Here is a 15,580-nt window from a genome sequence, read left to right as displayed (position 1 = left end):
CGACAGTCGGCAGCCTTATGTCCCGGTCGGTTACAAATGAGGCACCTTCCTGACTGTCTACTCGATGGTACATCCTTCTTTCTTGGAATGACCACCTCGAACGATTCTTTGAACGAAGACAAGTTTCTTTGCCGCTGGGCCTCTAGAAAGTTGTCTGCTGCCTCAGCCATTTTGTCCAGTGTCTTGCACCCTCTTTCTCGAAGAAAAATCGCCAGACGACTACGACAATTCCTCAAGAACTGTTCGGCCACCAAAAAGTCACGTAAATCATTGTACGTTGCGGCCGTTCCCGACATCTCGAACCATCGATGGAAAAGACTGAGCAAAAGTGCAGCGTATTGCTTGCCTGTTTTTTTAACGAGCGGCTTACTTTCGCGAAACCTTTCGCGATAACCTTCTGCCACAAACCGAAAATGTTGGAGCAAGGCTAGTTTAGTCTTATCATAATCCAACTGAATCTGCTGGGGAAAGTCGACCGAACACACGGAGAGCTTCCCCAGTCAAAGACATACTAAATGCCGTAGCCCATTTTTCCTTGGACCAGCTGTGCCCTTCCGCGATACGCTCAAAATGTTTGAGGTATGCATCGAAGTCATCCTTGCGATCGTCGAAAGGCGGGATCAATTTGTGTGGGCTAACCGCTTCTGAGGGTCCCGGTGCGGGCTCTCGATTACCCCCCCCCCCTCCCCCAGATTCCGCGCGCCTTAATTGGAGCTGCGGTCTACGCTCTTCAGCCTTTGAAAGCGTATTTGCATGCTCGTGTTCGGCTTCTGCTTTACGCTCTTCAGCCTCTGCCTGCGCCATTGCATGCTCGCGTTCGGATTCTGCGTGGGCATTGGCATGCTCGCGTTCGGCTGCACGTGCTCCGCGTTCTTTCTCTTGTTCGGCGGCAACCCACGAACGCATCTCGGCGTCTTTCAACCCCAACTCTACCTTTGGTCGAGTTGAGTGTACGAATGGGGCTGAGAGATGTCGAGCTTGGTTCATGGGTTGCCGCTGAGCAGGAGAAGGAACTAGTTGCACGTGCAGGTGAACGCGAGCACGCCAAGACGCTAGCAGAGGCTGAGGAGCGCAAAGCACAAGCCGAATGCGAGCATGGAAAGTCGTTAGCAGAAGCAGAACCCAAACATACAAACTGCTTAGCAGAAGCCGAAAGCAAGCATGCAATGTCGCTAGCAGATGCTGAAGAGCGTAGACTGCGTCTCCAATTAAGGCTCGCAGAAGCTTGTGGGTAATCGAGAACCCACGCCGGGGTCCTCAGTAGCGATAAGCCCACACAAATTGATCCCGCCTTTCGACGATAGGAGAATTGTCTTGGATGCATACCTCAAACGTTTTTAAGCTTATCGCAGAAGGGCACAGCTGGCCCGGTCTCTCCCACCCCTGCAGCCTCAGGCCATCAAGGCCCAGCAGCAGCAGCAACAGAAAAAGAAGGACCCCAACGGCGGCACGAAAGTGAGCTTGGAAGCCGGCCCTCCCAATTCCTTGTTTGCGCACTCGGGTAAAAATCAGAACAATAGAGAGAAACAGCTGGAAGAAAAAAACAGGGCACTCAGGCGAGAGCTAGAAATTAGCCGTAGAGCGCGCGATGAGCAGGATGCAAAAATAAAAACTTATGCAGTAAGTACAGGACCTCAGGTCGGACAGGCCTCCCGGATCGCCACCATCATCCCCGCAAAGCCAACCAACCGAAATGACTCAGGCTATCTTTGCCAAGTTTATGGCAGAAATGCAGCAAGCTGTGCAAATAATGGAACAACAGATAGCCGTGCAGGGAACAAAAATCCGCACCCTGCGAAAACAGAAAATTACCGAAGCCGTTAAAGACACTCAATCAGAGACGCCCGGCGTTAGAAAACTACAGTACGAGAGACGACTCCCAAATTTAAACATGAACAGTGCAACCAAAACAACAGAGAAAGAAGAAAAATTAGAAATATGGCCGTGGAACTGCAGAGGATATAGGAGAAAACAGGGACTACTACAACAGTACATCAACACACAATTAACTCCACCAGACGTAAGCGCTCTACAAGAAACAGGGATCACACTAACACTCCAGGGCTACACGTGCTACGAGAATCCGGAGGAAGGCAGCAGAACGGCAATCGTAGTCAGCAAAGCCCTCATCGCCATAAGCCATGGAAGGGTGGCCCACGCGGACGTGAAGCACGTAATAGTCGTGATCATAACAAAGAAGAAGAGGAAGGGAGGAAGCATATTCATCGTAAATATATACAGCCCCCTGAGACAAATCAGAGATAATTTCGACCCGCTGTTTAAAGGAGCAAACAAGCTAGCTAAAGAAAATGCACGAGTCATACTGGGAGATTTTAACGCCAAGAAAGAGAGCTGGGGATACACGAGAACGGATCTGAAGGGAAGAGCAGTAACCGAGGCAGCCGACACTATCGAATGTGAGCTTGTCACGGAAGCCGGTACCCCTAAGAGAATTGGGAACAGCGCGAACAAAGACACCTATCCCGATCTCACGTTCGTTAAAACAACAAAGCAAGTGGAGCGGGACTACCTAATGGAAAATCTAGGTAGTGATCATTATAACCTAAAGACGCAAATCACAACAGCGGATAAAATCAGACGTCAGATAGGGAAAGCAAACACAACGTACTGAAAAGCCTTCAGAGAAGCATGTGGCGATACGATAGGGAGCATCAAATCTAACAGATTGGGCGAACATGCTCAATGAAAAACAACGCAGATTCACTAAAGAAATTGAGCGACCGCAGCAAACGCCGGACGTGAACTCTAGACTTCTCAAGCTATGGGAAGCTAGAAGGGGGCTTACAAAGATGTGGAAAAGAAAGAAATACAACAGAAAGTTCAAGCTAAATATCACGAAAATCACGAGAAAGGCGGTAGAGTACGTAACGCTGCTAGCGCGGCAAAATTGGCAACAATATAGCGGCTCTCTAAACGGAACCCTGAGCACTGCAAAAATCTGGCGCATACTCAAGACACTCCTAGATCCGGCAAAAACAAAGACCGAAAACAACAAAGCCACACATCGACTGATGCACCAATACGAAGGAACAGATTCGGAATTATTGGACAAAAGTACGCGAAAAGTGGTACGGCGACGGCGACCCAGCAGCCTGCACAGAGCTCTACAAAGGAGAAGGAAACGAAAAGCTGGACAGCCCGATCACTCAGGAAGAGGTGTACGTGGGGATGGCGATAAGAATCGCAACAAAGAACATGGCCGCAGGCGCGGACAAGATCAGCAACGCGCTCATCCGCAACCTCGGCGACGAGCTAGTCGAAAAGCTAACTGACTACCTCAATAGGCACTGGCAAGCGGGAACTGTTCCTGAAGAATGCAAACCCGCGGAAGTCATCATGATCCTAAAACCAGGAAAGAAACTTCAAGTGGAAAACCTCAGACCAATTTCCCTTACAACGTGCCTAGGCAAGATCTATGAGAGAGTGGTTACGAGGAGGCTACAAAATGATATGAATGAAAACGAGCTGTACCCATACAGCATGTTTGGCTTCAGAGCCAGGCTTCCGACTCAAGATGTGCTCCTGCAAATTAGAGAAGAGGTGCTAAGCAATATCTCGCTCAACGTAGATCACACATGATGGCACTGGACGTCAAAGGCGTCTTTGACAACGTAAGTCACGAAACCATCATGACAGGGCCAGACAAAACTGCGCATGAAAATACACAGCTACGTCAAGACATTTTTGTCCAAGCGAACAGCGACAATCGGCCTGGGCCAGCTGAGATCCGAAAACTTCATCACACCGAACAAAGGCACACAGCAAGGATTGGTCATCTCACCCATCCTCTTCAATGTCGCTATGATCGGACTGGCGAAGCAAAGAACAAATCGACGGCATACGTCCCGCCATGTATGCCGACATCACTGTGCGGGTAGCCAAAGGCTCACTCGGGAAAAAGGAAGATAGATTGCAAGAAGCTGCGACATGCGTGGAATAATATGTGAAGGCAAGAGGTCTAGCCTGCTCGACGGAGAAATCCGAGCTCCTAAGAGTATGGCGGGACGTGAAGAATCGCACCATCCCCGAGGAAGAAAACCTGAAGTTGAACGTCTACCTCTAGGGAGAGCGAATCCCAGAGAAGACACTCGTCAGGATATTAGGAATGTTGATACACCCTAACACTACTTAAAACTGCAGCCAACCAAGAGGCCCGCATGATAACGCGGGCCTCGCGGAAAAGACACGGCATGAAAGAGACATACACGCTTACAATGATCAGGAGCCTGGTGGTCTGTAGAGTGACGTACAGCTTCCGGAGGAAAGCCCTCAAGACAGCGCTTCTCCTACCGCAGTCAACATCGACCAACAAACTCCGGGCCTTGGGACTACACAACAGTCTCGAAGAGCTCCATGAAGCGCATATAATTGCGCAAACTCAAAGACTACAACTATTGGCAACGGGCAGAAGACTCCTGAGCAGATACGGCAGTGAAGCTACCATAAAAGAGACACAAAGCACGGAGACGATACCGGAAGAATACAGAGACGCCATCAGGGTAGCTCCGCTACTCAAAAACATGGACCCGAATCTACACATGGCGCGCAGAGAAGCAAGAGCCGAATACGTGCAAATAACGTTGGCAACCTGAAACGACACTGCACGTGGACGCCGCTACGTACGAGGACGGAATAATTTGCAAGAAAAGCAAAGTGGCAACGGTGATCAACTCAGACCTAAAGGAAGTCAGCAGCGCGTCAATCCGGAATTCTACGGTAGTCGAGGCCGAAGAGGCAGCCGTGGCTCTAGCGGCAGGAGAGGGCTATTGATCCAACAGGTCTTTAACCATACTCACAGATTCACAAGCAGCACGCCGAAACTATCTAAATGGCAGAATCAGCCACAATGCGCTCTGCATCCTCCGCTCGTGTGGCAAATTCAGACACAACCAAGCCAAACACACGATAGTTTGGGTACCGGGTCATACCTACATTACAGCAAATCAGGAGGATAGAGCGAATGCCCGAGGTGGGGAGATAAACCAACCCTATACCATATCACATGGGCTTGTCGGAAGGTCGACGACCTAACTATAATAGAAAACCCGAGTGCGGAGCAGTGCGAGAGGATGCTTTGAAGCGACGTCCTGAAAGTCCAGCATGGACTAGTAAGGCGTGCTCGGAAGCTAACCTCAGCGGAGCCCTGGACTAGGGGAACCGACCGTGAGATGAAAATGGAAGACTCCATCTGAAACCGCAAAACTATTGTAAAATAAAGCAAAATAAACGTTTTTCATCATCATCATGGCCCAAGGAAAAATGGGCTACAGCACAGTATGTCTTTGACTGGTGAGTTTGACCGTGTGTTCGGTCGAATGTGTCCAACTGATTCAATGAATTACGATAAGGCAAAACTAGCCCTGCTAAAACATTTTCGGTTTACAGCAGCGTTATCGAGAAAGGTTTCGTGAAAGTAAGCCACTAGATAAACAGGCAAGCAATACGCAGCATGCTTGCTCAGTCTTTTCGATCGATGGGTCGATATGTCGAGAACGGCCACAACGTACATTGATTTACGTGACTTGGTGGTCGTCGAACAGTTCATGAGTAACTCTCATAGTCGCCTTGCGATTTTCCTTCGAGAAATAGAGTGCAAGACGCTGGACAAAATGGCTTAGGCAGCCGATAACTTTCTAGAGGCCCAGCGGCAAAGGAACTTGTCTTCGTTCAAAGCATCGTTCGAGGTGGGCACCTGTGAGGGTCACAATACATATGCGGGGATTTTTTAACGCAGTACGTACGCGATTTTCGACCGTGGCGGCGGACCAACGCGTTGGATCCCGAAAATTTTGGACTTGACAGGACCAGCAAGTCAGCCGGCACGCAGGGAGACCACTCCAAACCCGGTGGGCCGATTTGTTGACCTTTTTGAGCGTTTTTCCTCCCATCCACCATAGCGCCGCGACGCAGCTTCAAGGCTGAACGCCGGCGTTCGGCGGCGGGGAGGCCGCTCCAGGCCAACATGGCAAGCGCAAACCAGCAACGCGGCTACGACCCGGAAGGCATGGCATGGTCAACTGTGCCGCAGACCAGTCGGGACCAAGCCTGCAACGCTAATGTGATCCGGGCTTTTGAAAAAAGAGCCCAGAAACTCCAAGCCTGCGCGCAAGGGAAGGCGACGTCAGCCCACGGAGGCCACCATGCGCAACCCGACAAGGCATCCGATGAGCGCGCAGCCGGAGGCCCAAGGCAAGTCAAAGCTGCATGGAAACCCAAGTTTCTCTGCAGATTTAGACCAGACGATGCAGTGCTAATCATCAAACCATTGACGGCGACAAGCTTGAAGAACTTACAACACGGTGAGCTAGGCCTAGCCCTACGACAACGAGTCGGGGAGGCCGAAGCGGACAACTTTTACTTCACAATATCTCCGGACCAAAACCTGATCATCGTGGGCACGTCGAGCATCCACGCGGCAGACAAACTGGTCGGGGACTTTGCGATAAAAATCCAAGAAGGAGCACACCTCCACTTGCACGGGCACGTAAAACAGAGCGAAGACAACGTGGTTCACGGAGTCATCACAGTGGCCAATCTGGAAACCACCGAGTCCCTGCGAGGGAAGGTGAAAAGCTTTCACGGAGAAAGCACCATCCTGGCGATCCGAAAGTTCGGAACTTCGAACAAAGCCAGAATCACCTTCGAAGGCAAGTACAAGCCCAGAGCTGTATTGTACAACGCGCAAGTCATACCGGTAGCAACGTACCGCCGCACCATACCAGCGTGTAACTTGTGCGGCACGGTGGGACATAGGCCAGATACCTGCCCGACACCGAGACAAGAAAACTGTGGACTCTGCGGAACGCTAGCCCCGTTTGTGGAGGGGGTGCGGTCCCCTCACGTGTGCAAACCAAAATGTGCGGTGTGTGGCGGCGAACACGCCACGAACTCCAGAGACTGCACGGCGAAATTCCGCACGAACGCGCAGCAACAACCCAGCAATCAGGAGAAAAAGAGGAAGAAAAAGAAGAAAAAAAAACAAGAAGAAGGAGGGAGGAAGCGGGAATCTCCCGCCCCCTCCACCTAGCAGGGAGTCGACTTCTGATCAACCCAAGCAAAAGAGGACCTGGGCCAGGATAGTCCAGAACGGGAAGCGGCAGGTGAGTGGGACCGCCTCTCCTCCTCCTCCTCCCAAACCTTCCTCTCCACCCACACCCAACCCAGTAGAAACCGAGTTACGAAACCAGATAGCAGCCCTAAAAGCGCAGATCGCGATGCTAACGAGCAAACTAGAAAGTGCGCTAGCTAAACCCCAGCCACCTCAGCAAGAGGAGGCGATGGAAAGCGACACAGAACCTAGTCTTGAAAATAAACTAGAAGCTATGATGAGAAGGGTCCAGGAATCCATTCCCACCATAGTCTCACAACAGATAGCGAAAGCGATGACGGTTCGCAAATACGCTAACACGAGGAGACTCCAGAGTCCCCGAGCCTACAGAAAGCGTAGGGTGCTGAGCGAGGACGAGGAGGAAGACCACCAGGAGCAATTTCCCCTCCAGAATAACAACAATCTCCAGATACAACATGGCGAGAGAAACTAAAGAGAGTCCCATAACATTAACGCAGTGGAATAGTCGAGGATTGAAATCGAGGACTAAGAGAGCGGATCTTAGGATGCACCTATCTACGTACGAGCCTACTCCGGCAGTAGTGGCCGTACAGGAACCTGGCGGGAACGTGAGCCTCACAAACTACAAAACGTTCCAACTCGACCCCCTGACGTTCATCTTTGTGCACAAAAATTTCACTGCAAATTTGGTAGATCTGGAATTACAAACCAGCTTTTCGCACGTGATGGTGACTCTTCTGCCACTGAAAAAGGAGGATTCGCCGCTACACATCCTGAACGTGTACTGCCCACCTAAAGCAAAAAACGTAACCTTCTCCACACTCCTGAGCAGAGCTATCAGGGAAGCAGGACGAGACCCGCTACTAGTAATGGGAGATTTCAACGCGCAGAGTCCCTCTTGGGGCTATCATCGAGAAGACATACGAGGACGGAAGCTAGCGGAGGCGGCGTCCGCGTTAGGTCTAACCCTACACACTAACCCGGCGTGCCCCACGCGGATAGGGAACTCGGTGCAGAGGGACACGTGTCCCGACTTAACCTTCACGAAAAACGCGAGACGAGTGGAGTGGACGAATACGGAGGAAACTCTCGGTAGTGACCACTGCCTAATCACCATAACGATCCGTACGAAACCCCTTACCAGGCCTACGGGGCACACTATGCTGCCGGACTGGACGAAATTTAGAAAGGAATACGAGGTAAGCTCCATCCAGGAGCAGGGTTATCAAGCCTGGACAAAACAGCTGCTGATCAACCTGCGTTCGACGGAGACGCAGGTAAAGCTCTCAGAGGCGGTGACGGACGTGGACACCCACCTCCTCCACCTCTGGGCAGCCAGACGCAGCATGGTCAAAAGATGGCGTAGACAGAAGCATAACCGAAAGCTAAGAGCTCGGATCGCGGCAATCACTAAAGAAGCGGCGGAGTACGCGGCGTAACTCGCGGACGCGAACTGGGTAGATAGGTGCAACGCGGCCGCTAGGCAGATGTCTAGCAAAAACACGTGGCGCCTCTTCCGGGCGCTCATCGATCCCAACCAGACGCGCACCGAGACGCAGAAGCACCTGCAGAGAGCGGTACATGCATTTCAAGGAAATACGGCCCAGCTCGCACTGAAGCTTCGGGACCAGTACCTGAGCACGACCCAAGATCCAAGGGGAGAAGCTTACAAATACAGTGGAGCCCAAAATGCTGAGCTGGACGAACCTTTCAAAATATACGAACTCAAGGCCGCTCTAGCGAGGATGAAACGCGGGACCGCGCCAGGAAGGGACGGGATCTCGGTAAAACTCCTAGCCAATCTGCCGGACCGCGCATACGAATCCCTCCTAAAACACTTTAATTCGGTTTGGATGGGCGAAGCTCCACTTCCCACGGAGTGGAAGACGGCGCTGATAACTTTCATCCCGAAGGCGGGCAAGGCCATAGATACGGATAACCTAAGACCTATTTCTCTCACCTCGTGCGTGGGCAAACTGATGGAAGCTATGGTCAGAGATAGATTATCTGAGTACCTAGAAAACAAGCGAGTCTTCGCCGACTCGATGTACGGCTTCAGGCCAAATAAATCGGCTCAGGACATCCTGCTGCAGCTCAGCAGGGAGGTACTAAACCCGATCGAACATCCGAACGGGGATAAGATAGTGCTGGCCCTAGATCTGAAGGGAGCCTTCGATAATGTAACACACGAGGCGATCCTCACACACCTATCAGAGACGGGATGCGGAAGGAACGCTTTCGAGTACATAAAACGCTTCCACACGGACAGACAGGCCTACGTGAGGATCCAGAACGCGGAACACGGCCCCTTTCTATTAGGCACGAGAGGGACGCCACAGGGAGCGGTGCTATCCCCCTTGCTTTTCAACTTGGCAATGAAGAACCTGCCGGTCCACCTGGAGAAAGTCCCGGGTGTGCAGCACGCGCTGTATGCGGACGACATCTCCATTTGGGCCACGCAGGGCTCTCTCGGTGAAATGGAGGCCAGCCTGCAGGAGGCGGCCACCGCGGTGAACGAGTACGCGAAAAGATGTGGTCTTCATTGCTCCCCTCAAAAATCCGAATTCGTGCACATTCGCCCCAACAAAAATTGCACATACAAGATAGAATTGAGACTTGGATCGGAACCGATACCCGAAAGAAAAGAAATTAGAGTCCAAGGTCTTTTCATCCACCAGCGTCGGCTGGCGACGACCACGCTCGACAAACTAAAGAAGGTGGGGGATCAGGTGGCCCGAATGGTCCGCAGAGTCTCTAACAAGAAAGGGGGATTGCGAAGCAAAGACGCCTTGCGGCTGGCCAATGCCTTTGTAACAAGCAGAATCCTGTACTCGACCCCCTATCTCCGCCTCAACAAACACGACCAAAACATCATCGAGGTGATAATACGCAAAATGGCGAAGAAGGCCCTCGACCTCCCGATAACCACGTCTAATCCGAGACTCCAAGGTCTGGGTATGACGAACTCCTTCGATGAACTTAGAGAAGCCCACCTCACAGGTCAATACACGCGATTATCGCAGACGCCGTCAGGACGCCGCCTTTTAGCCCGTCTGCACATAGAACACACGACTCTAACCGAGGAGAGAGTAAGACTCTCTCAGGAGTGGCGTTACGCCCTGCACGTAAGACCACTCCCAATTAAGATGTCCAGGGACGACCACGAGGGTAGACGCAGGGCCAGGGCAGAGGCCTTAGCTCACCACTACGGAAGGAAACCCGGGGTATACTACGTGGACGCATCCGGCCCGCACCAAGGCGGGTGGTACACGGCGGCAGTGATACACGAGTCCAAAACGGTGAACGGGCTCACCTTCAAAGCCCGAAGCGTCACTCAAGCAGAGGAAGTCGCCATCGCATTAGCGGCAACACACTCCGATTCCAAGACAATCATAACCGACTCGCGAGGGGCGTGTCGGAACGTCCAACAGGGCTGGGTCCCGTACCTGGCCTACCGGCTACTGCAAAACAGCTCGTACGTAGGAGGTCCATCCCACCGCTTCATAGTCTGGGCTCCGGCCCACTTGGGGCTAGGAGGAAACGAGGCAGCAGATGCAGCCGCCCGCGCGCTCTCTAACCGGGCAACCTCGTCCCTCGCCTCCTCTGAAGAAGTAGCGGAAGCCACGCCGACCTACACTTACAAGGAAATAACGCAATTATACAAAGATAGACATAGACTGTACCCCCACCCGTGTAAAGGATTAACGAGAGCGGAGGAACGCCTGTTCCTCCGCCTTGTCACGAACACCATGATGTGCCCGGCCTCGCTAAAGCACTTTGACCCTGCCTACTCCGGGGAGTGCCCGCACTGTGGGGAGAGGTCCTCGGACCTCTACCACATGGTGTGGGCGTGCCCCTCCAACCCTGCTTTTACTCCAAACCCAAACCCCACCCGGGAGGACTGAGAGGCGACCCTACTCGCCTGTTGCGACCTGAAAGCCCAAAAGGCGATGGTCGAACGAGCTATGGCGGCAGCGGAAGCCACTGGGGTCCCGTACTAGGGACTCCACCTAGTGATTGTGAGGGGAAGGGCACTAAGCCTGACTCCAGAGCACCCTCCATGTAACTCCCTCTTTTCGGAGGAAATAAACGTTTTTACCACCACCACGCAGTACGTCGACAGTGGTGCGTCGGACAGCGGAGCGATCCACGTGCCAGCCTAGCGCTGTGCGTGTGCGCGTGCGAATGGAGTGTACGAGGCGACAGCGACAAAGAGCGTGGCGAGCACGAGGAGCGGAGAGAAGGCGTGCCAGAAAACCGAAGCGTGAAGGAAGACAGCGCAGCGGAGGTCGAGTCATTCAAGCGTGGAGGTGGCAGTCGTCGGACGTTGGGTCTGTGCTGCCGCGGACCTCCCTTGGATCACCGACGGAAGCCTTCTGCGTTCTTTGCAAGTGTGGAGGTGGGAGCCGATGGACAGAGGGTTCGTTTGCCGAAACAAACTCTTGTATAGCCGGCTTTAAGCCTCTGGCGTTTCGAGACGCAGTCGACGGGACCTGGCTACGTTTTTCCTGCGGCTGCCAAGTTCTTCGGGCTGGTGACGGGAGACCAGCGGCGTCTCTCCGTGTTCCTCTCCGCTCCTACTACCACCTGGCGCCCTTCCGCCGCTTCCTTCCACGAATAGCCAGCGACGCGTCGCACTTCATCGACCAGCGTTTGTCCTGTCTGCAAGGATCCCCGCTTCACCTGGGACGCTCAGTACCTGGTTAACTCTTTCCTTTTATTCTGTAGTGTTGTACGCTTGTTGAGTGTTTTTTTCTTTTCGTGCGCGTTTATTATTGGCCCCTTTCCTTTAAATTATAAACACGGCTTCGTTTTGTTTTGTTTCATCTCTGTTCTTTTTTTAGAACATGCACGCAATAGTGTTCCCCTTCGGAAAGTCGGGGACGCGTCACGAATTCGCGACAACTGGCGTCCATCCGACGGGATGAAGACGTGTTTTTTTCCCCTCTTTTGTGGGTCCGCAAAAAGAAGCGATGAGCACGCTAAAGGAGTTAATAATAATAGGTTTTTTGGAGGAAAGGAAATGGCGCAGTATCTGTCTCATATATTGTTGGACACCTGAACCGCGCCGTAAGGGAAAGGATAAAGGAGGGAGTGAAAGAAGGAAGAAAGAATGAGGTTCCGTAGTGGAGGGCTCCGGAATAATTTCGACCACCTGGGGATCTTTAACGTGCACTGACATCGCACAGCACACGGGCGCCTTAGCGTTTTTCCTCCATAAAAACGCAGCCGCCGCGGTCGGGTTCGAACCCGGGAACTCCGGATCAGCTGTCGAGCGCCCTAACCACTGAGCCACCGCGGCGGGGCAAAAGGAGTTAATTGAATTCTATTTACAGTTGGGGTTGAAAGACGCCGAGATGCGTTCGTGGGTTGCCGCCGAACAAGAGAAGGAACGCGGAGCACATGCAGCCGAACGCGAGCATGCCAAGGTCCACGCAGAAGCCAAACGCGAGCATGCAAAGGCGCAGGCAGAGCCTGAAGAGCGTAAAGCAGAAGCCGAACGGGAGCATGCAAAATCGCTTGCAAGGGCTAAATAATAATAATTGGTTTTTGGGTAAAGGAAATGGCGCCGTATCTGTCTCATATATCGTTGGACACCTGAACCGCGCCCTAAGGGAAGGAATAAGGGAGGCAGTGAAAGAAGAAAGGAATAAATGGGTGCCGTAGTGGAGGGCTCCGGAATAATTTCGACCACCTAGGGATCTTTAACGTGCACTGACATCGCAACCACACGGGCGCCTTAGCGTTTTTCCTCCATAAAAACGCAGCCGCCGAGGTCGGGTTCGAACCCGGGAACTCCGGATCAGTAGTCGAGCGCCCTAACCACTGAGCCACCGCGGCGGGTCTTGCAAGGGCTGAAGAGCGTAGACTGCAGCTCCAATTTAGGCGCGCGGAATCGGGGGGGGGGGGGGGGGGGGGTAATCGAGAGCCCGCACCGGGGCCCTCAGAAGCGGTTAGCCCACACAAATTGATCCCGCCTTTCGACGATCGCAAGGATGACTTTGATGCATACCTCAAACGTTTTGAGCGTATCGCGGAAGGGCACAGCGAAAAATGGGCTACGGCATTTAGTATGTCTTTGACTGGGGAAGCTCCCCGTGTGTTCGGTCGACTTTCCCCAGCAGATTCAGTTGGATTATGATAAGACAAAACTTGCCTTGCTCCAACATTTTCGGTTTGTGGCAGAAGGTTATCGCGAAAGCTTTCGGGAAAGTAAGCCGCTCGATGAAAAAGCAGTGAAGCAATACGCTGCACGTTTGCTGTCTTTTCCATCGATGGTTCGAGATGTCGGGAACAGCCGCAACGTACAATAATTTACGTGACTTTTTGGTGGCCGAACAGTTCATGAGGAACAGTCATAGTCGTCTGGCGATTTTTCTTCGAGAAAGAGTGTGCAAGACACTGGACAAAATGGCTGAGGCAGCAGACAACTTTCTAGAGGCCCAGCGGCAAAGAAACTTGTCTTCGTTCAAAGAATCGTTCGAGGTGGTCATTCCGAGAGAGAAGGATGAACCAGCGAGTAGACAGTCAGGAAGGTGCCTCATTTGTATCCGACCGGGACATAAGGCTGCCGACTGTCGCTCTCATCCAAAACAGCTTTATTGTGTTTATTGTCGGAAAACAGGGCATGATATAAGTTCCTGCTCAAGAAAGCATGAAAAGTAGAAGCAATCGTTCTGCTGTGTTCAGCCAGAGTGTGTTGCGCCTGACACGGTGTCCACAACAGAAAAATGGCTTGAACCAGTTGAGGATAAGGTGGTGGTCGAAGTAGTCCTTAAAATACCTCCAGACGCCCAACACGTGCCTGTACCAAGGGGAGAGCTCAGGGGCCTACCGGTAAGTGTTTTACGGTAGAAGAACTGAGGAATGGGCGAGTTGGTTGTGATCAATCGCATTATGAACCAGTGCTAAAAAACACACACAGAGGACGAGATGAGACACACGAAGGCGCTGATCACACGAGACACACGAAGGCACGGGAAACGGGGAGCAATACGGTGGTTGTGCGGAGAGCGCTAGTTCCTGACTCAGCTCATACCGGTTCGAGATCTACGGTGTTACTTGCTGATGGCAGTAGTGTGGAAGTTCTCGAGGCAGAAGTGTATATCGATTCCCCTTATTTCACTGGAAAGGCCGTGGCAAGATGGATGAAGACACCTTTGTACGATGTCATAATGGGAAATATACCAGAGGCCCGTGAGCCGTCAAATCCAGATAATAATTGGAAGAAATCGAAGGGCGTTGCTAAATTATGTCCTGAAATAATTAACGACGAGGTCGCCAGTGAAAATGGTGCGGGCGAGCGCCTAAATATGGGGTTGGCGGAAAAGGAATTCTCTGGACGAAGGAGGGAAGGTACTGGTTTAAGGGTTGGTCCCATGAGGTTCACCAAGGAAATGCTAGAAGCACAGCAACGAGACGATGAGTCATTGAATTCGTGTTGGGTGAAAGAAGGAAACGTGTTCCATGGCAAGCACGGCACTTCGCACTCGTATTCTGTTGAAAAGGGTTTGCTGCACCGCCTCTATTTTCTTGCACTCTGCAGAGAGGTTCGACAGGTAGTACTTCCAAAGTCTTGTAGATCACAGGTGTTAAGCCTTGCCCACGATAGCCCTTTGGCGGGGCAATAGGGCATTAAGAAGTCTACTGATCGAGTTCTTGACGAATTCTACTAGCCGTGTATGCGGGAGGAGAATAAGAGGTACGTCAGGTAGTGCGACACCTGCCAAAGGACGTGCCCGAAAGGCAAAGTAGGGAGGGCTCTATTGGGAGGTATTCCCCTTATCGATAGTCTATTTGACGAGGTCGCTGTCGATATGGTCGGTAAGCTGTTGCCCACATCGGTGAAAGGGAATTGACATATTCTCATTCTCGTCGATTTTCCTACGCGGTGTCCCGACGCCATGGCTCTGTCAAGAATGGATTCAGCAACCATGGTAGAAGATTAGGTGGAGATGTTATCGCGAATAGGTTTTCCTAAAAAGATCCTTTGTGACCAGGACTCCTGTTTCACTCCCGAAATGATGAGGGAGCTGAATGATCTCTTGGCGTTGAAACATCTTAGCATGACCCACTACCATTCAATGTGCAATGGGATGGTGGAGAAATTTAACGGAACACTCAAGATCACGCTGGCGAAGCTCATTCAGGAGCAGCCGAAAACATGGGATCATTGTATCGCTCCGCTTCTGTTCGCATACAGAGAGGTGCCGCAGGCAAGTCTGGGGTTTTCTCCGTTTGATCTGATATTTGGCCGACATGTGCGAGGACCATTGGTAGTCCTTATAAAGAATTGGACAAGGGAAGGGCTGTGGGAAGACATGAAGACGACATATGGTTACGTTCTCGATCTAAGGGAACGTCTCGAGCAAACTATGAAAGCGGCACATCAAACTCTGTTGCGTGCACAAATGTCTCAGAAGAGATAGTATGAGAGGAAAAGCAAGAAGCGGAAGTTAAGGGTTGGAGTTCGTGCCTTCATTCTCTTGC

At 52.0% G+C, this 15,580-nt stretch overlaps 1 pseudogene; it reads left to right on the top strand.

The window, feature by feature from the left end:
* Nucleotides 1–956: 956 nt before the first annotated feature.
* LOC144120398 (uncharacterized) overlaps nt 957–15,580 on the top strand; it is a 76,336-nt pseudogene continuing 61,712 nt past the window's right edge.

This window comes from Amblyomma americanum, chromosome 2 (assembly GCF_052857255.1).
Source record: "Amblyomma americanum isolate KBUSLIRL-KWMA chromosome 2, ASM5285725v1, whole genome shotgun sequence".
Classification (NCBI taxonomy): Eukaryota; Metazoa; Arthropoda; class Arachnida; order Ixodida; family Ixodidae; genus Amblyomma; species Amblyomma americanum.
The sequence above is the reverse complement of the archived record's forward strand: the minus strand, read 5'-3'. Positions and strand labels throughout refer to the sequence as shown.